The sequence below is a fragment of the Rhinatrema bivittatum genome, chromosome 4 (assembly GCF_901001135.1).
Source record: "Rhinatrema bivittatum chromosome 4, aRhiBiv1.1, whole genome shotgun sequence".
NCBI classification, from domain to species: domain Eukaryota; kingdom Metazoa; phylum Chordata; class Amphibia; order Gymnophiona; family Rhinatrematidae; genus Rhinatrema; species Rhinatrema bivittatum.
In genome coordinates, this window is record NC_042618.1 from 390,621,357 (window position 1) to 390,642,629 (window position 21,273).

The 21,273-nt window shown below is 43.5% G+C and overlaps 1 protein-coding gene across 3 annotated transcripts in view; it reads left to right on the forward strand.

Moving 5' to 3' along the window:
- Positions 1–21,273, forward strand: part of PTPRG (protein tyrosine phosphatase receptor type G) — a 1,221,857-nt gene that overhangs the window by 583,388 nt on the left and 617,196 nt on the right. The window lies entirely within an intron of this gene.

A 21,273-nucleotide genomic window follows, 5' to 3' on the forward strand; every position in this document is an offset into this window, starting at 1 on the left:
AACCAATCAAGCCAATCATTGTGCCAAATGTGTTCTCTTCTTTCTCTTCTGATGCTAGCGAACTTCAGTTTTCTTTCTGGAGGGCTCTCTAGCCCTAGTTGTTCTTGGATCACAAACACCTTCATAAACCTTTCAGAGATTTGTGTATCACTAGGGTGAGAACTTAGTTCTCTGACACACTTCAAGAGACAAATTGGAGAGAAAACATTTTAATAGAATTGTTATTACCTTAAGGGGTAGATTTTAAAAAGGAGCGGGCTGGTGTACATGTGCGTCGCTACCTGGCGCGCGCACATGTATGCCCGATTTTATAGCAGGTGTGCGCATTAAAAAATCCTGGGTCGGCGTACAATTATGCACCTTGCGCGCGCTGAGCCCGCTCTGAGTCGTGCTGCCTTCTTCAGTTCCCTCCCAAGCGATTTCGGCATGGCCTCGGAAGGAACTTCCCTACCCCCCCCACCCCCCCACCCCACCTTCCCTTCCTTTCCCCTACCTCCCCTGCCCTTTCCCCCCTACCTTCTTTTTTTCTTCTATTTTTTTGTTTCCAAACTTACTTCAGCCCTGGGGCTGAAGTAAGTTGTGTGCGCCGGCCAATTGCCGGCGCACAATCCCAGGCACAGAAGCAAATGGCCGCTGTGCCTGGAGCCTCTGGCCCCACCCCCGCACCGGAAAGCCCATGCCCTGCCCCTCCCCCCCGCCCCTTATTGCAAGCCCCGAGACTTACGCGCGTCGCTGGACCTTTTTAAAATAGGCCCGGCGCGCGTAACCTTTTTAAAATCTGGGGGTACATCAATCTAATACTATTTACAAGGATCATGTTAACTTAACCAACTTGGTTGAAATACTGCTCTAAAATATCTTGTGTTGCTCTCAAACAAGGACCATAGAAATGTTATTGAATGCTCATTTCTTTTTGTTGTTGTTATAACACATGGTGAGCACACATGGGCCTATATATGCATATTGGATTTAGACCATCTTAATTGTTTAAATAGGGCAAAAGTCTAGCTAGAGAAATGTATATTTCTTTGAAACTGAAGTTGACTTTTTTTTTTTTTAAATAGCCAAACAAAATAAAAGCTACGTAACAGATCACTTTTGTATCTTTCCTCATTTGTGTCACTCTTACCTAAATGTGTATATGTGTATATGTATGTGTGTGTGTGTATGTATATATATATATATATATATATATATATATATATATATATATAATAGCCAGCTGGGATCTGAGAATACCCAGAAATGTTTATATTTTTATTTTCTTAGAGTGTAGCAGATGGGCTCAGGACTAATGGGGTATAGTGTGCTTCTGATAGCAGTTGGAGACGCATCAGATTTCAATCTGATGTCAGTCCTGGTACATACACCCCTGCAGGAAGCCCTGCTCTTCAGTATTTTCCGTCTCCATAGCAGTTCGGGACTCTATACACGCTTGCACAGCGTTAGAGTATTCTAACCAAATAAATCATCCAAAATAAAGAAAACTTACCTTTACAGACGAGCCCCGCATTCCTGTGGTGATACCTACGGGTCCCTCCTCCAGTTGAGATTCCTGAGGTGACTTCCGCGATCCCTCAGAGGTAGGCCTCGGTCCGGCAGCCGGCTCACGGCATGGACTTAGCCCCCGGCAACGGACAGCTGAGAGGCAGCGGGTGCAACATCGAGCGCAGCAGTGAAGGTACTTTTCCCTCTCCCCCCGCAGCTGGAGACCACCCATGACGAGACCGGGAAACGCCAAGACAAGGTAAGGTAGAAAACTTCCTAAAAGTCTCCGGTCTCCGATGCTCGAATAGCCGCACAGATCACCAGCCGGCATCAGTGCTACCGTGTTGATCAGCCCTATCCAGGCTAGACCCTGGTCCGACATGAGGGATTTCCCATGTGGAGACCCTCTGAGGTGGTAGCCATATTGCTTGCGTGGTCACCGGCACCATTTTCACTTGATTGCCACCCTGTCCGCCGATTCGATCCATGCGCACAGAGGCGAGCCGTGCACACAAAACCACTTGTGTGCACACCGGCGCGCACAAGGGCGCCGGGCGTGTGGCCACACTCTTCACTGTGCTGGGCGCATAAGTAAACCTGTGTGCACAGCGGCGTGCACATCCGACCTACACGCACAACTTCGGCACCCTGGAGTGCATAACTAAGCCTCCAGGCGTACACAGAATGCACAAACCAGAGTTTTCTGCAGTCCTACACACACAAACTATGGCACCACCGGACAAGAAGCTCAAGGCTCAGGGCCTCTGCCCAGCATGCCACATCAGAGCTGCGCAGCACGAAGATGCCATGGCCCTGTGTCTACAGTGCGAGGAGGCTCTGGGTGAATCAGGCCAAGGTCCTCTCCAGACGGCACTGGGATACGGTTCCACTGACAGTACACTGAATCTGGCTACCCCCGGCGGAAGCCTCCTTCAAACGGGGTTCCCTAGAGACACGGCGCCTCTCAATTTAGACCCAGCATCTTTCGCCTGGTTAGAATTCTTCAAAGGCCTACATACCTTTGTCTACATGCAATCAGCGCCTCCAATGACACAACCATAGCCTGCCCCAGAGGACCCGAACATCCCAGGACCCTCTAAACCCAGAGAAGTGCCTCTCCCGCCGCAAAGCCCCAACTTTGGGGACACGGACACCTCTGACAAGGATCAAGACTCCCTGGAGGAAGGGGAAATCCCTCCAGGAATGGAACCTTACCGAACCATGAGGCATTTCTTCACTAAAGACGAACTATCAGACCTCGTGGCTCCCAGCCTGAAAGAGCTCGCTATCCTAGGCACGAGTGCCACAAGGGAACCGAAGACGAATCCCCTCCTCGAGGGACTCCGTCAGGCCTCCCGCCATTTCCCTTTGCTACAGGCCATTCAACAGCTGATTGACCTGGAATGGGAGGATCCGGAGGCCACGTTTAAAGGGGGATGGACCCTGGCAGCCCTAAACCCCTGGACCCGCTGCCAAAGACCTCCTGACATTCCCTAAAGTGGATGCCATGTTCTGCGTGGTCTCAAAGCACACTACCATCCCAGTTGAGGGAGGAGTGGCACTCAAGGATGCCCAGGACAGACGTCTCGAATCCATCCTTAAACAGTCATTCGATGTTTCAGCTATGTCACTACAGATTGTGACCTGCTGTGCTGTGGTGACACGTGCTTGCCTATCAAAGACCAGGAATGCCACCACAGCCGTCAAAGCACTAGAAACAGCAGTATCATTCCTCACGGATGCGACCTCTGACCTGGTGCGCACCGCAGCCAGAAGCGTTTCGTCCGTTGTGGAAGCCAGAAGACAACTCTGGCTCAGAAGCTGGTCAGCCGACGTGACGTCCAAAACGAGACTCACAAGAATGCCCTTTAAGGGAAACTTCCTGTTTGGAAGCGAACTGGAGAAGTTAGCCGACAAATGGGGTGAATTCCCAGTACCCGCGGCTACCGGAGGACAAGAACAAGAGAAGCCAGCGCCCCCCCCCCCCCCCCACCCGAACATCTAAGGGCAGGGGATCACAGCGCTTCAAACTGTACAGTAGTACATATCAAGAATCTCGCCCCGCAGGCAGGGGCCAGTTCATTCAGAACAAACACAACAAAAGGGGGAACTGGCGCTGGTCCAGGCCCCAGCCGTACCCCACAATGAAGATCAGCCGACCCATCCACAGGAAGAAGCCATAGGGGGCAGGCTTGCTCTATTCTACAAAAGATGGGTCGAGATAACTTCGAACAAGTGGGTCCTAACCATCGTTCGAGAGGGATATTATCTGGACTTCCACAACATTCCTCCGGACAAGTTTGTGAAATCTCCCTGCCACCACCCTTTCAAGAGGGCGGCAATGGAATCTACACTGACCAAATTGCTCGAATTAAAGGCCATAACACCAGTGCCCACGGAACAAGAAAATACAGGGCACTATTCCATCTAGTTTATCATTCCATCTATTTTATACGTGCCAGCCCATCCTGGACCCCACGTCCATCAACCACCACCTAAGGGTACCTCGCTTCCACATGGAAACCCTTTGCTCGGTCATAAGGGCGATACAGCCGGGAGAATTTCTCACATCCCTGGATCTGTCAGAAGCCTACCTATACATCCCGGTCCATCACGAGCATCAGCGGTTTTTACGCTTCACGATCCTGGACCACCACTACCAGTTCCGGGCACTACCCTTCGGGTTAGCCACAGCATCCTGAACGTTCACCAAAATCATGGTTGTAGTGGCGGTGACACTGAGGAAAGAAGGAATCCTCGTACACCCATATCTGGACGATTGGCTGATCAGGGCAAAATCCCCAGAGGAAAGTCATCAGGCGACCACCAGAGTCAAAACTCTACTGGAGAACTTCGGGTGAGTGGTCAACACAAAGGAGAGCTGACTGCAGCCCTCCCAATCTCTGGAATACCTGGGAGTCCAGTTCGACACCAGCAAGACAAGGTCATTCTGACTCCTACAAGGAGAACAAAACTGATGAACCAATTGTGAAACCTGTTAAGCAGTCTTCGCCCCAAGGTGTGGGACTACCTCCAAGTCCTCAGTCTTATGACATCCATACTGGAAGTGGTTCCATGGGCGAGAGCTCACATGCGACCCCTACAGCGTTCCCTACTGTCACGATGGAATCCGAAGTCCCAGAATTAATTTGTTCCCCTCCAGCTCCCGGAGGAATTTCGAACCCAGCTACAATGGTGGCTACAAGAAGACCATCTGAGCAATGGAGTAAGGCTATCCTCGCTGACCTGGATTCTGCTCACCACGGATGCGAGCCTACAAGGGTGGGGAGCCCACTGCCAGGAACTGACCGCCCATGGGCAATGGGACAAGGAAGAGTCGGGATGGAACATCAACAGACTGGAAGCACGGCAGTCAGGCTAGCCTGCCTATGGTTCAGTCACAGACTCGGAGGCGAATCGGTCAGAGTCATGTTGGACAACGCCACAACAGTGGCCTACATCAACTGCCAGGGAGGAACCAGAAGCCAAAAGCTATCCCTGGAAATAGACCCCCCTAATGGCGTGGGTGGAATCAAACCTACAAGAGATCTCAGCCGCCCACATCGCGGGAAAAGACAATGTCACTGCGGATTACCTCAGCAGAGAAAGTCTAGACCCAGGGGGATGGAGGCTGTCGCATACAGCCTTCCAGTTGATAGTAAACCACTGGGGAACACCAGCCATGGACCTCCTGGCAAGCCAGTCAAACGCCCAAGTTCCCAACTTCTTCAGTCGCAGACAGGAACCACAATCCCAAGGGATCGATGCTCTCGTCCAGACCTGGCCACAGGAAATCCTGCTATACGCCTTCCCACCTTGGCTGCTACTGGGCGGAATCATCCACAAGATAGAACACCACAGGGGACTAGTGGGGTGGGGGGCGGCAGCCTAGCCTCTCACCCGGACATCTCCCGCTTCCTGAAAGGGGTCAAACAGATCCGACCACCCCTAAAGTGGCTGGTACCTTTATGGAATCTCAATCTAGTCCTAGACTTCCTAGCAGGAGCCTCCTTTATACCTAGCCGCGGTCTGTCCCTCTGACTACTAACATTGATGACTGCATTTCTAGTGGCATTCTTTTTTTTTTTTTAAATTCTTTATTTATTAATTTTCAATCTTGTATTACAAACAAGGTTAAATTATTAGAAACCTACACAGAATATGTAACAATTATCAAAGGAAAAAGAAAGAAAATGCTCTTCCATTTTATATCACCTCAAGAATATTCTGTATAACCCAAAAAAGGAAAATATAAGTGAAAGCACTATTTCTTACAGAGCGTATACTGAATGCAATATATAAGTACATTTTATAATACAAGAAAAAGTAAGATTCTCCTCTATTTATTTTCTATAGCCTGATCTTCAATACCTAACAAAGATCTAAGATGGTCAGGGTTAGTGAACTGGTAATTGTGTCCTTTGAATTTTATAATACATGTACAAGGATATTTTAACAAAAAGTGTCCCCCGTTCTCAACAACATTTTTTCTGAAAGCTAGAAATTTCTTTCTTCTAATTTGTGTATTCTTAACAAAGTCTGGATATATCCAGACTTTTTGTCCATAGAAGGTTTTTTCTCTATTCCTGAAAAAATACTTTAAGATGTTCTCTTTATCTGAAACCAATGCAAATGTTATTATCATCGTGCCTCTATTCTCAACATTTATTTCTTCCTGAGATTTCATCAAAAAATCTGTGAGATTCATAGATAGCTCATTCTCTACCTTTTGTAAACTCGTAACTCCCTGCTCTATTCCCTCCTGTACTAGTTCTTTTCCTTTATTTTTTCCTATATTTTTCAGAAAGAAAGCTCTTGTAATAATAGGCATTCCTTGTTCAGGAATTTTGAGTACTTGTTTAACATAAGATCTGAATGACTCTACTGGGTTGATTTTCTCCAGTTTCGGAAAATTTATATAAATTTAAATTTAAGGCATGTGTATAATTTTCTAGGTATTCTATCTTCTTCTGTACTTCTCCTTCTACTTTAATTTGTAAATGCTGTATTTTTTCAACCTGCTCAACTCATTTGTCTATATTTTGTATTTGTTTTTGTTGTGTATCTAGTACATCGGAATTCTTTTTTACAACTACTTTGGTCTCCTGAACTACATCTGCAAGTTTCATAATGGAAGAATCTAGTTTAGAAATGTAGTTCCACAATGTTTCCATTGTAATAGTTCCAGGTTTTATTACAATATTCTTAGCTTTCTTATCAATAGGATTGTCCCCTTTTTGTAGAAGGCATTCTTTTTGTTCATGTTTCTTAGCATTCTTTGGTGTACTCCCTTGATCCGGTGAAAATGATTGAACACCAATATCATCCAGTTCAGATGGTGTCTCTGATGTTAATGGACTTCCCTGAGTATCTTGGTTCTGTTTGGGTATATTTGGTAAATCTTGGGGACCAACCCCGTTTTTACCAGGTGGTGATGGTATCTCAGGCGCTCCTGGACTTAATGAGATGTCCTCGGCCATAAGGGGAGATTTTCGCTCTAAATCTTCCCCTCAACAGGAGTATTTTGAGGAGAGTTTAACCATTCTGGCATAAATCTCTGAGTAGATTCTATAGTTGCACCAAGAGGTGGCCTAATTTTCGCCTTTCTCTTGGTGTGAGGCATTATTAAAGTTTTAATCAATGAATAAATCTAAATCAGGATTTTCCAGGTGGTTCTTACTTGTAAACCAGTGCTTCACTTAGGAGGTTAAAGGAGAGTAGAGGACAACGCCTACCTGATATTGATCACCTTCTTTAAGGTAAAAAGTCTAGTCTCCAGGAAATCCAGCGAAGCCGGTCAAAGCCACGCACCCCTTTGGCGCGCGGCTTCGGCTGCGCGCCGTTGGCTGCTTCGCGCCGAAGGAGAGCCCTTTAATCCTCCTCTCCCGGCTCCTCCTTATGACGTGGCTGCTGGCGATTGGCTGGTGACACCGTCGGGGCAGAGCTCGACTACCCCCGGGTGGTCCAAAGCACACAGCCGTAGATATGCAGGTAAAATGTCCCAAACCAACAATTAGGAAGGTAATAACCTGTTAGGCTGTCCCTCTCCTTGCCTCAATGAAAATGCCGAAGGAGAGCCCTTTAATCCTCCTCTCCCGGCTCCTCCTTATGACGTGGCTGCTGGCGATTGGCTGGTGACACCGTCGGGGCAGAGCTTGACTACCCCCGAGTGGTCCAAAGCACACAGCCGTAGATATGTAGGTAAAATGTCCCGAAACTACAATTAGGAAGGTATAACCTGTTAGGCTGTCCCTCTCCTTGCCTCGATGAAAACGCCGAAGGAGAGCCCTTTAATCCTCCTCTCCCGGCTCCTCCTTATGACGTGGCTGCTGGCGATTGGCTGGTGACACTGTCGGGGCAGAGCTCGACTACCCCCGGGAGGTCCAAAGCACACAGCCATAGATATGAAGGTAAAATGTCCCGAAACAACAATTAGGAAGGTAATAACCTGTTAGGCTGTCCCTCTCCTTGCCTCCTTCTAGTGGCATTCTGTTCGGCCCATCTCATCTCTGAGCTTCAAGCACTGTCCTGTTGAGAACCCTTCCTCAGGTTCACACCAGGATCCATACAGCTACGCATGGTCCCCTTCTTCCTCCGAAAAGTGGTTTCTCACTTCCATCTAAACCAAACCATCTCCCTGCCATCACAAGACGAGCATAAGGACTTGGAATAATCTCGCCGCTTTCACCATCTTAACATCGGCAGACTCCTAGTTTGATATCTGGAAAGGTCGGAATCCATACGAAAGATGGACCACCTCTTTGTCCTTCACAGCGCGAAGAAACAAGTGGAAGCAGACTCACGGGCAACTATAGCCCGCTGGATCAAAGAAGTTATCAAGGCGGCCTACGTAGAGGCAGGCAAGCCTCCACCTCTACAGTCAAGGCCCATTCCACTAGAGCCCAGGCAGTGTCCTGTGCAGAAACCAAAATGCTGTTACCTGCCGAGATCTGTCAGGCGGCGACATGGTCCTCCATTTATACCTTCTCTAGGTTCTACCGCCTGGATGTTCAGGCTCGGGAGGACACAGCATTCACAAGGACAGTACTAAGTGGGCCACGGGCAGCCTCCCACCCGGTTCGGGAGTAGCTTTTGTACATCCCATTGGTCCTGAGTCCATCTGCTACATGCTAGGAAATGGAGAAATTACTTACCTGATAATTTTGTTTTCCTTAGTGTAGACAGATGGACTCAGCATCCCTCCCACAGCTGCTGACAATCACGGAAACCTCTGGTGACAATTCCCCGAGAGCAAGACAAACACGGGTAAGCCAAGCTTCCCTCTAATTAGGACACCCATATCTACCGGGAGTCGGCATTTCACGGTTGATGTGCGCTGGTGGTCTCCAGCTATATCCACTTCAACCAGTTCAATTTAATCAAGTTAACCAAGTTATTCAAGTTAATCAAAGTTAACCAAGTTAATCATGTTGTTCAGTCACACACATATCCACAATTGCTTTTCGAAGAGAATACTGAAGAGCAGGGCTTCCTGCAGGGGTATATGTACTAGGGCTGACGTCAGACTGAAATCTGATCCATCTCCAACTGCTATCAGGAGCACCATTGGTCCTGAGTCTAAGGAAAATGAAATTATCAGGTAAGTAATTTCTCCATTTATTCTTTTTCAAATAGAAACACTGAAAAGTTATTAGATATATCAATTGATGCTTAAAACAAATTAAATTAAGATTCTGCTTTGTAATAATTTGTGTTTAATTTGAGGATATATTAGGGTTTTTGAATTCTTTCTTTCTTTTTTTTTTTTTTTAATATACTTCTTTTCTTTCTTTATGGGACTAAGTGGAGTTAGATGCTAATGTGATAACCCAGTTTATTTCTTTGGGTAACTAGAGAATTAGATTGAAGGTGTGCACTAGATATGGAGTTACTTGGATTTCAGCAAATCTTTCAGTTCTAACCTGCATAGGAGGATCATAAATAACCTGAACAGTCTTGATCCCCAAGGTGATAGACTAGTTAAAAAAAAATGGTTGAATGATAGACAGCAGATGGTAGTAGTTAAATAGAGCTCTCTCTGAAGAATAGAGTGCCTCAGGGAGCTGTTCTGGGGTTGGTTCTGCTCAATATATTCCTGAATTAGTTGGTGTGGATGGGCAGACTAGATAGGCCATATGGTCTTTTCTGCCATCATATTTGTATATTTCTACATGGGGGTTAGTATGAAAATTTTTTATCTTTTGGCAGATGACACTAAAAGCTGCACTAGGGTAGAGTCCCCCAATGGAGTAGACAGAATGAAGAATGATCTTAAGATAGCTTGAATGATCTTAATCTGGGTTTGGCAATCAAGGCTACCCCAGAGGGAAATGCATACCTGAGAGGCAAGGTGGAGGTACAGTGGAGGAGGTTGGGCTGGAGGAGAGCCAGGAGAGAGACACGAAACAGGAACACTGGAACTGGACACAAGTAGGACACTGAAGACTGAACTGTGAAGCAGGAAAGTTTATATGCAGGAGTACTGGAACATGAATACAGTTGCAGAATTTTGGAACACGAATATAATTGCAGGAATCTGGGAAGGGGATACTTAAACTAGAACAAGGCTTGGTAATAAGGAAACAAATGGATAGTGCTTCCACAGGGTGGCCACCAAGAGGGCTGTTGAACCAGCCCTGTGTGCTTTCTGAGCATGCCTTATATACTGCTGGGAATGTGGAGCACATCCAAAGCTAGTCCATTCAGGAGACTGCAGGGGCAGTCTGACTCTCCTAGGTAAAAAAAAAAAAAGTACCAAAACATCTGGGAAAGCTATCAGCCAAAGGTCCCAGGGTTGCAGATTCAAATCGCTTTGACCCTGACAAAAAGTAGTTGAGTGATTGACAGCTAAGGTTCAATGCAAAATAAAAAATATGCAGGGTTATGTATTTGTGATACAGGAATCCAATGAAACAATAGATGATGTGGGTAAGAGTACACCAAGTAGGAAAGACCTTAAGGTTGTTGTATTTGATAATCTCAAGGTAGCAAAGCTGCAACAAGATAGTGGCCCAGCCCTGAGGAATACTAGGGTAGATAGGGAAAGGCATAAACTAGTAGAAAAAGGAAGGGTTTATGCAGCTGTTTATATTATTGGCAAGACTTAACTTGAAGTATTGTTTCCAATTCTGGAAGTCATTCCTCTAAAATAAAATATATAGACAAAGTGCTGACAGCCTGGAAAAGGTCTACAAAATGGTGTAAACTCTGTACCAAATGCTCTGACAAAGGCGGCCAACTCCAGTCCTCAACTAACATAAATAAGATATCCATAATGGATGTGTACATGAGTGATTTATATGCACTGCTTCTATTGCATGCAAAGATTGATTATAATCCCTGCCAACATGCTACTATACTTGACCAGATACCCCATTTGCAACATCTTGCATCTTTTTTTTTTATTATAGATGACTTTCCCTTTCCCTTTTTCTCCCTTCCCCAAACACCATAGTGGTGCCTCTATACTCCTTTTGCCATAATACAAACTCAGTGTCTAGCTAGTTGACCCTGCCCTGCCAATTTCAGGCTTTCACATGTGCATGTTTAATGTTACCCCTCCCTCCCCCCCAATTGGAAAACAGCACCACCTAATACCTGAATGTGTAAGCAGTTATTTACTGATCTGTTTATGAAACCCTACTTTCACAAAAATGTTTTTTGCACAAACTGTGATCTATTAACAGCCACCACTAGCAAACTACTGTATAATCAATGATTCTACTGCAGCATTAGTCTATTGTAAAATGCTTTGAACTATTTGCTGGAAAAGCATGAAACATGAAAAGATGATAAAAATATTGCAAATCTATCTTATGAATATTCATTATGGATATCCTGAAAAAACAGGCCTATTTGTGGCTCTTGAGGACCAGAGTTGGTCAGTCATGCCTTTATGACATGAGGCTTATCCTAAATATATATACCCCAGAAGAGAAACAGAGGGTATCCCAAAGGTATAAATAATGTACAAGAAGAAAACCTTTTACAGTGAAAATGTTCTAGATAAGAGGTTATGATATGTCTTTAAGAGGGTAAAAGGCAAAACATCAGAAAATATTTCTTTATAAAAAGTTTAATGGATGCATGGATGTGTTATGACTTGAGAGGTGGACCCTTGGTCCGGCGAGGAATGAAGATCCCTCGTCAGAGGGCGAGGCCAAACACGAATGTCCCTGGAGGTGTTCGAAGAAGATCTGGATGCAGGCGCCTCCTGCAGGTCGTATAGTCCAGATAGCTGGCGCCTCCAGCAGGTCGAGCAAATAGCGATGATCACCTCTGGTGGGTCATGAGACTGAGGCTGGTGCCTCCAGCAGGTCGTGGAAACAGAAGAAGTAACAAAGTATTCCACAGAACCAACTTACTCTGCAGTCAGTCCAGGAGTATAACGCCAGAAGAATCCGAAGCCAGTCCAGGGGTCAAGAGCCAGAAGAAACCACAGCCAGTCCAGGAGTCCAGAAACAATGAGAGTCCGCAGCCAATCCAGGAGTCAGGAGCCAAACAGGAACGAAAGCCAGTCCAGGGATCAAAATACAGAAGCAAGCAGGAACTGGAATCAACCCACACTGGAGCCACGAAGCCGAGGCAAGTTCTGAGGCCCCAGACCTTGCCTTAAGTAGAGCAGGAAGCTTGGAGACAACAGGAAGGAACCCCCTACACTTCCTGTAAGGGTTCCTTTAAGGCTGGGCACAAGCTGCCCGCGCGGGCCTAAGGGAACCTCAGGGGGCGTGGCCTAGCCGCGTCGAAGATGCGGCGGCCATTTTGGAATTTAGCAACGCTGCCTCGGAGGCAGCCCTCGACGACAGCCCCGAAGAAGCGGAGGTTAGTGACCGGCCCCCCGGTCGTGGTTCGCCGCGACCGGCGGTCACAACAGGATGGCCTTCCAAGAGAGGCAATGGAGGAGAAAGTGGTAACAAAATTTGACAGCCTAAGATAAATAAGCACAAAGAAGCAAAGGAAAAGCCAAAGATCAAATGGTGGTCTATGGCCTTGCACCAGGAAATATATTGGGTCGATTAGATGGGTCTGTTGGATTCTTATCTGCTAATCATCCTCTGTTGCTATGTCATCAAGAGCCCCTTAATTGTTCATACCTAGAAGGCATGAATATAGCAAAGCACATTCTATATAGCCCAAAAAACTGATGTGTGAGATTCTTAAAAAGACATTTTAAAAAGAAAGGGATAAAAGAATAATATAGGTATATAATTCTTATTGTAAAAATGCTTTATTTATTTAATTTACATTATAAGAGAGATTACCATAGGACAAAAGGACAAAGGACACCTAAGATTAGGATCAAATAAAGAAGCAATAGTGTTAAGGACACACAAGTTGATATTTTAGTGGTAGCACTATTTTTAAGAGGTTAACCCTAGATTTAGAGAGTAGGACATAGTATACATACAGTTTAGGAGACCTAAACTGACCTGAAGTTTTATATGTAGTAAAATATCTTATTGAAGTTCTTTAGTTATGAAAAATCGACACAAGTAGACTAATGGTAATTATTCAACATAGATTTGTTTATTAGAGCCTCTATCTGCATTTTATTTTTGGATTGGTTCCTTTACCTTTCTTTCTTATGATACAGCATGAGGTTTCAGCAAGCATTATGCAGGATGGAAAACGTGAGGTGTCATATAATGCTGTGAAACTGTGCAGGTTGTTTTGGGGATATACTCTAGTTAGAAATAAAATAATATAAAAGGGTCAATTATATGAACATTTCAAATTGTACATCCACCTAATTATCCTTTTAATAATTTAACTAAAAACATGTAAAATGACCCCTGAGTCATAAATGATTTAGAGTTGATCAAGTATTTATAGGATGCAACAAAATCCCATTGTGCACTGTACATGAACAGATGTACACAAGTCTACATTCTTATTTAAAATATATATTAACACTGTATGATTTTATGGATGGATCTAGTTATACTTTGAGCATCCACAATGTCTTTCTGTGTGAAAAAAAGAAATATATATATATATAATATTTTAGCTTTGTTTACAAGAATAAATGTATACTCCTAGATACTCTGTGGTATGTCAGAGTACAAATGGATATTATGTTTTTTGAGGTATGAAGACTTAGAATGGAAGAATACCACTAAATATTTTATTTGATGGGGAAATAATTCATTCCATGCTATTTTGACACCTAATAAGATGTTGGCCTTTTTTTTTGTAATTCTGTTTATTTTCTCAGTAGTGAATATCCCATTTTTCATTAAGAAAGATTAATGTGATCTGTATTCATTTACTTCAGTTCCCCAAATCTATAGTCTGTTGGTGAAGCTCCTTGTGATTAATAGTAAACCCAGTAAGAATGGGATATTATGTAGTGTCTTATATCCAAATGGAATTCTAAAGCACTTTTAATGATAGTACTTCAGGAGCATATAGAGGCTGACACGTTAACTGTTGTCACATTAGCTTTTATGTAACTGTCATAAGGAAAGAACGGAAAGCATATGTTTTTTTTTTTTCCCTCTACTACCAGACTAAAACTGAGTTAACCAAGGCAATATGAACTAAGATGGCTGCTCAAGGCATAAGATAATCAACAGCAGATCAAAGACTGAAACAGAAGTCCCTGATTCTTAGCCTCTTGCTGTCCATTGGATCTAAATTTTAGAATCCCTCTTCTAGATTTCTCTGATAGAGCCTCACTTCTCTAGTCAGTACTTTTTTATGAGCCCTGTAAAGATATATATATGTGTGTGCGTATATGTATTCATTTATTTTCTTGCAGTTGATAAGACATTTGTGTGCTGTTATTCAAGGTATCTCTTCCTAAAGCCTCATTTTTTCTGGCAGTAATACAATCTTAAAACTCATAAGTATGATTATGAGAATTCCGTGAATGTTTCTTTAATGATTGACAGAAATTCAAGCACTCACTGGCCTGCCTCCCCACTTTTTATCCCATAGCTTCTTGTGGGTTCTGAGCCCTCTCCCCAACATGCTTTGTTTTAAAAAATTATAATAATTCAATTAATCTTACTCATCAAAAGGGAGTATAACAAAAATAAATGTCCAGGATTATTTGGTTCTTCCCATATTCCTTTTTTCTCTTTTGGCAGTGGTGAGCCAGGTGACTTTCCTCTCTAGATTTTTCTTCTCATTTAATATTCATTATTTTGATCAAATTGTTACAAAATCAAGAAATTCAGACAAAATTAAAAAAGTCCTTAGGAAATAAACATTACAGTTCATTTACAGTGAACAAGTCCACATTATAAGGGAACAGAGCCAAAATAATGTAAGAACATAACAAAATCAGTATAATGAGATCTTCCAGATATATTGGCCACCCTATTGTTTCTACCAAAGAAACATATCAAGAAGTTTTATCAGTAATAAATGTTTCCAAATGTTAATGGTTCAAGAAAAATAAACTTATTTCCTTGATACTCAACTAAACATTTACAGTGGAATTTTAAAAATGGAACACGCAAGATTTAAGCTGAAGAAACATCTTCCACTTAACTTGCATAGGAAACTTCAGTACTGTATGGCCACAAAATAAGATTTTCTTCAGTGCTGATGGGTCAGGTGACTCTTCCTCTCTGGCTCTTAATAAGTTAATTTACTTTATTTCATAAGACTGTCTTTCTTCCATTTAAGAAACAAGGCGATGTACAATACAATTGGAATCATCCGAGTATCAAATAAAACAATTCCAACATAGGCCTGGATTTTCTAAGGTTGCAGGCCTTGGAGAATCCGGCAGTAATGGGGGTCAGGGGGGTGAAGCGGGGGGCAGGCCTGCAAAAGCCAGCAGCGATTGCACCACCGTGAAAGTTGGTGCTGTCGGGCACACTACTGGCAGCGATAATGGTGCCTACTTTATCGCTGCCAGCGAAGTAGTCGCGGAGTCCGCCCCGAGGCCACCCCAACTCCTCCCTTTCCGGTGCAGACTCCGCCCTGACTCTGCCCTGATTTAGATATCCTTTTCGCGTGCAATACCTTTGGAAAATGACCTGCTTAGAGTAATATAAAAATAAGTAAAAATAAAAGGTTTCCTAAAATTAAGAGATTAGTAACATATGTTTTCAGTAGCAAGGTGTTACACTTCAAAGGTCTTATTGAAAAGAAAAGTTTTAAGACCCTTCTTGTATTTACTGTAATCTTTTTCAAATCACAGCACAAGGGAAAGAGAATTACAGAGGTATGGGGCTGAAAAGAAGGCCATTTCTCTAGTTTTCTTCAAAAAAAATTTTTTTTAACTGGGGATATTTTTTAAGAGTTCTTGTTGGGAGGAGCGCAAATTATGGAAAGGGATGTAGAGTTAACAAAATAGCAAAATAAGATGGTTTGTCAAATCAAAAAGATTTAAAACCAAGACATCCAATTTTGAATTGGACTCATAATTTCAAAAGTATATTAGATTTGCCATAAAGAATCAAACCAAAAGTTCAGTAAAGCCCAGTATCATGTTTCCAACAATGGCTAATCCAGGCAGAAATGAATTCGAAGAAGTCCAGGAACAAGGGCCCTCGATGAGCGAGTACCGGTTCCAGACAGCAATCTACAAAGTAAGAGAGGCCCCTGAGGAGCAGGTACCCCTGGTTAGTCCGAGGAGGCAGAGTAGTGTAGATAGAACAAATACAAAACCGATGTCAATCCTTATCCTTGCTAACTCGATGTGTTAGCAAATTCTAAGACCTTAAATATCCATCACGGGTGACGTCAACTTTGGGGGACGCCCCCGAGTTTCGCGCCATCACTGGTACTTCAGTCGGGGCTGTGCCGCGCGCGCGCCCCTATACCTGCAGAAAACATGGCGGTTAGCAGCGTGGAGCCGGTCCAGGGACTCCGGAAGATCACGGCAGGAAGACGCCGCAGCAGCCAATCTTCTCGCGGATGAAGAGGGAGGCGCCAAAGAGGTGAGTAGGGCAGAGAGAGGGTGTCGGGAACTGATGGACACAACAGAAAAAAAGAAAATTTTGAGAACATGTTGATACTTGTGCATCAGAGGTAAGTTGAGAGTCAAATTTGATTCCCAAGTTAGTGACATCTTTTAATTGAATTTGAGAATCCACAAAGAGGGGAGATGGAAAATTAGATGTATCAGTGTTATTGGCAAACCAAATTGCTTCTCGCATTTTGGGATTTAGTTTGAGTTTAGATGAGTGAAGCCAGAAACTTCAGAAAGGCAATTGTTGATCTTTACCAATCATGAGAGTTTGGGGGGGTGTAAGGAGGCAAATATCTGAATGTCTTGAGCATAAAGGTTACAAGTGGATCCTAAACTCTGACAGTAACCAAGGGAGACAAAGATTAAAAAGAATGAGGAAAAGAATAGAGCCTTGCAGAACATCACAGGACATGTAATGAGGCTGCGATGAGGATTAGTTCAACGTAATCGGCCAAATTTGTATTCCCCTGCACGTGTTAAAAAACAGGGGGTACGCGCATGGCCAGGCCTTGTGCGCAGTGCATGCATCTTCAAAGGGGCCCGGCCACGCACGTAACCCCGTTACACAACGAACTGCTGGGTCCAGATAAGGGGGGAGGGGCAGGGCTGGAGGCAGCCGGTACAGCGGCCATTTGCTGCTGTGCCAGAGGGTGCTTGCAACTTGGTACAGCTCCTGTTGAGGAGCAAAAGGTAAAATAAAAATAGGGATTAGATAGGATAGGGGGTGGGGAGGAGAGAACAAGGAGAAGGAAGGTTAGATAGAGGGGTAGGGAAGTTCCCTCCCAGTCCACTTCTTAACTGGAGCAAATGGAGGGGACTGGGAAAGGCTGGGATGCGTCGCCATGCGGGAATTGGGTAGATCCTCCTCCCCTTGTGCACGCCGCCCACACATGCGTGTGCGGCCCAATGATTTTTTTTTAAATGTATTCTTTATTATAATTTTCATATATTACAAGTAAGACAAATCTTACTAAAGGGAAAAAAGAATTAATCCATATCAAATTAATACATGGAATTTCAGAAACATTTATAACATAGGTCAACAAAAACTTTGATATGCAGCCTCTAAAAGGAAATATTGAGGGGAGAGAAATTCCAGGAAATTCAACATTTTCATGTCTCTTAAAGAAATGGCTAAGCGTAATTGGCAGCACATATTATTATTAGATCCCACTTAGTGCTCGCTAGGGGAAATTACAGAAATCACCCTAGCATTTACAAACTACTTGAGCTGCTCTGGGTAATAAAACACAAAACATTCATCTTTATGTTTCACAATGCATCTACTCGGATATCTCAAGACATAGGAGTATCCCAAACTTTTAACTTGTGATCTATAGACTAAAAATTCCCTTCTCCTTTGCTGTGTGACACGAGCAAGGTCTGGGAAAATTCTCACCATTGCTCCATAAAAAGGAGTTGACATATTTTTAAAGAAGTTCTTCATCACAATTCCCATATCATATTCTGATACAAAAGTAATTAGAAGAGTAGCTCTATCACACAGTTCTGTTGAGGAATCTTCCAGGTACTGAGTTAAATTCTCCATAATTTCAGCCTGATTTTCAGAACGTCGTCTAGCCATTTGTGGAGATGTAAGAAAAAATTGCTTAACTATGCACGGCAAACCCTGCTCATTAAGCTTCAAATTTTCAAGGAAATGTTTCTTGAGAGTCACATCGATTGTTTGCCCCACAATTCTAGGAAAGTTTAAGAATCTAAGGTTGAGATGTTTGGAGTAATTCTCTAGGTTTTCAATTCTGAGGGAAGCCAATGTAACATCTTTAATCAACTTAGTAGTACAATCCTCGTTTGTTTTCAGAATGGCTTCCACCAAATCAATCCTGGATTCACTTTTACCCACATTTTCTTCTATTTTTTCTACCTTTGTATTGAGAATTTTGACTTTTGCATTGGTCTCATGCAGAGACTTGCCCAGGCCGGCCACTAAGTCCCATAAAGCGTCAAGAGTCACAATTGCTGGCTTTGTTGGCATTTGAAAGTGGCTTAACTCACCCACTTTCTCATCCAGCCTTCTTTCCACCGCAGTCAGCCGGTCACTTCTCTCCCTTTCTTCCTGCTTGGGGGTCGATGTCCGGACCACCACCTCATTTTCTCCAACTCTACACACAGCAGGGCCTTCAGGAGATTCGGACAAGCTGTAAAAATCTCCTCCGAGTTCCGCTCCTGTCGAGGCCACAGTCGCCCCTTCGGCAGGCTGTACCTCGACAAACGCAGGGGAGCTGGTGGAAGACATCATCAACAGGCACCAGGGATCTGGAGGGGTGAGTGTTACTTCTCCTTGCGATGCGGAGGCTCCTTCCTCCAACGCCTGAATGGGGGCCTTCTCCTCCAATTTTGCTGCCAATGCCGGTGAGTAGGATGTCATTAATTGCTGCCCTGATATCTGGGGAGGGTCGGAGGGGTAGACCCGTACTTCCCCTTTCTTTTTGCAGGCATTTCCAAAGAAATTGTAGAAATAATTCGGGGCAGCGTTCTCTCAGCAGCTATACGCGGCCATCTTGTCTCCCCCCCCCCCAATGATTTTATAACGTGCGCCAGTGCGCACATATTATAAAATCTGCACATCCATGTGTGCACACTGGGTAGCGCGCACACATGGATGCTCATTCGCTTCTTTAAAAATCTATCCGATTATGACCTACTGGAGAGAAAAGAAGCAAGCCAGTTGAGTTGAGAGCACCTCAAGCCAAGATCAATCAACCATTTTATCAGCAACTTATGATAGGTGGTATCAAAGGCTGCACTTGTGTAAGAGTACCATGAGTACAGTCTTGCCACGATCCATGTTGATGTTGATATTTAGGAGAGTAGTTAGGTAAAAGCACAGAATCTGCTCTTTCTGAGCCCTGATTGCTGGGGATGATAGACCAGGGTTTTTTTGTTTGTTTTTTTAAGGAAGGATGTCACTTGATAAAAACACAACTTTTTCTATTTTGGATAGTACAGGGAGGTTTGAAATCAGCCATTAGTTTTCATATAGACTAGGATCTAAATTTTCTTTTTTCAGAATAGGGTGAACTTTAGTGACTTTGAGGGTAAGACAACCTTGTTTTAAACTAGAGTTTATAATCTCAACCATACTTCTCTCATTTGTGGGTAGAAGGAAACAGGCTCAATAAACCATTGGTTGAGCAAGAAAGAGTCGGGAGCTTGCTTACACATTCATGACTCCCTCACTGCTTTGGCAGGTGATAAAAGAGAAGGCAGTTGATATTACCTGGATTTTCTTCTTTGGGTAGGAAAGAAGGCTCTGCTTGTTCCCCAGCTCCTCTGCTTTGTTAGCCAAGAAGAGGCAGCAGACAGTGTGCTTATAAATACATTGAATAGAAATGGACCTAGTACTGATCCTTGTGGTACCTTGCTGGTCAATCTGCCTTCTGCAAAATAGACTCCACTGCTGTCATTCTGAGAATGCTATTCAACCTGTTTCTCAGCCGGTTCATAATTTTTGTTACAGCTTTCAGACTGGCTAGCTTGCTCACTAACGTTTATGTGGAATAGTCTCAAAGGCTTTGCTGAAATCCAGAGAAGCTATATCTATTGCAAATCCACTCCTGACTTGATCTGGTCACTTAATGAAAGAAATAAATCAAATTTGTTTGGGAAGATTTTCCCCTTGTGAAACCATGGTGATTATGATCCTGTAACCCAGGAGCTCGGGGTACTTCACTCTTCTACATTCAGCAGTGCTTCCATTACCTTACCTGCCACAGATGTTAAGCTAACAGGTCTGTAATTTTTTTCTTCTTCCTTATTCCCAGCCTTTTGGAGGAGTACTACATCTGTTTGTCTCTTGTTTCAAGTGATAAGTTGAACAGAACATAGCGATAGCCGGTACTTTCTTTAGCTCTTTCAGTATTTCGGGACATCATGCCCCATAAATCTTGTTTTGCTTTCAGTTGTTTTAATACTTTGAATACTAGCTTCTCTGAAAATTATATTTTCTCCCTATAGCCCCTTATGTCCTTGCCTTTTGCCTTTGGTCTATCATGCTCTCCTAGAAGGAATACTGAGCAGATATATTTGATTAAGGTATCTGTGTTCTTCTGATCTTATTTGTTATTAAACATGCCTCCCCTTATATTCCTTACTATTTCTCTTTTGGTTGTCGTCTTTTCACTTGTGTATCTACTGAATGGGCAAAATGCTACTAATTGCCTGTCTAATTGCTCTTCTGCTCCCCTTTGTTTCTCCTGGTAATTTTGCCTGTCCTCCTCCTGTCTGTCTATATTTTCTCAATGTTATTTCTTTTGCTCTTGGTTTTTCCTCCTAAATTAATGAATGATAGTGGTCTTTTCAGTCTCTTCCCCTTAGTAATGTACCTGATACAATGATATGTTGTCAGTTCAATGCTCTTTTATTGCTCTGCATAGCTCCTTTGTATCTCTTTGAGCTTCATTAATGTAATTTTTTTTTTTAAAGTTAGCTCTTCTGAAATCTAGGACACTTATAGTTTGGTTTTGATCCAGTGTTTATTATTGAACCAGATGGGATGATGATTTTTGGTCCTCAGCATGTCCCCAACCATAACCTCAGTGATGCTGTCTTTATCGGTACCAGGTTCAAGTGGGCTCCTCAACTGATTGCTTGAGAGTGACTTCAGCAAGGATTCCAGAATTTTCTATTTTCAGTTTATCCAGCAGCTGGCACTCTTTAATGTACACCGGTAGATTTAGGTCACCATTGCATGCTGTCCTTTGAATTGCTTCTGTCATATCTGTCAGTCTTCCTTTTGTAATGGCAGCTTATAGATTATATCTGCACAGATATTAGACTTCTTAGGTCTTTTGAAGACAATTCACAACACTCAACTATACCTTGCTCACTAGGCA